Source organism: Neophocaena asiaeorientalis, unplaced genomic scaffold (genome assembly GCF_003031525.2).
Source record: "Neophocaena asiaeorientalis asiaeorientalis breed wild unplaced genomic scaffold, Neophocaena_asiaeorientalis_V1.1 scaffold627, whole genome shotgun sequence".
NCBI classification, from domain to species: Eukaryota; Metazoa; Chordata; class Mammalia; order Artiodactyla; family Phocoenidae; genus Neophocaena; species Neophocaena asiaeorientalis.
Genome location: NW_020174427.1, coordinates 194077 through 194511, shown reverse-complemented (window position 1 = coordinate 194511; position 435 = coordinate 194077).

Sequence of the window (435 nt, the reverse complement as noted above, 5' to 3'; positions counted from 1 at the left end):
GAGCGGCGAGCCGGAGGACGCGACCCAGCGCAAACTCTCAGGGCGCAAACTTGGCGTTGGCGCAGTGGCCGCGGGCGCGGCAGGAGGGCTGCGGCCGAGAGCGTTTGCTTCCCGCTCCCCTCCTCTCGCCGCTCATTGGCCCGGCCGCCCGGGACTGCCCGGGAGGAGGGAGGAAGGGAGGGAGGAAAAGTGGAGACTCGGAGCCCCGCCCTCGAGCGCCACCCGGCCCGCCCTGCCCGGGCCAACCCGAGAGGGAAAGCGACGACAGGGACGCCGCCGCCTAGCCCGGCGCGTGGTGGCGCGCGGCCCCGGGGGCGGGAGGATTCTCTGCTCTTACTTCGCCCGAGCTCCCCATCCTCCCTCCCCGCCACAAGAAACGACCTCCATCCCGGTCACCCCGGCGGGCTCCTTGCGCTAGGGAGCACCCTGACCCCA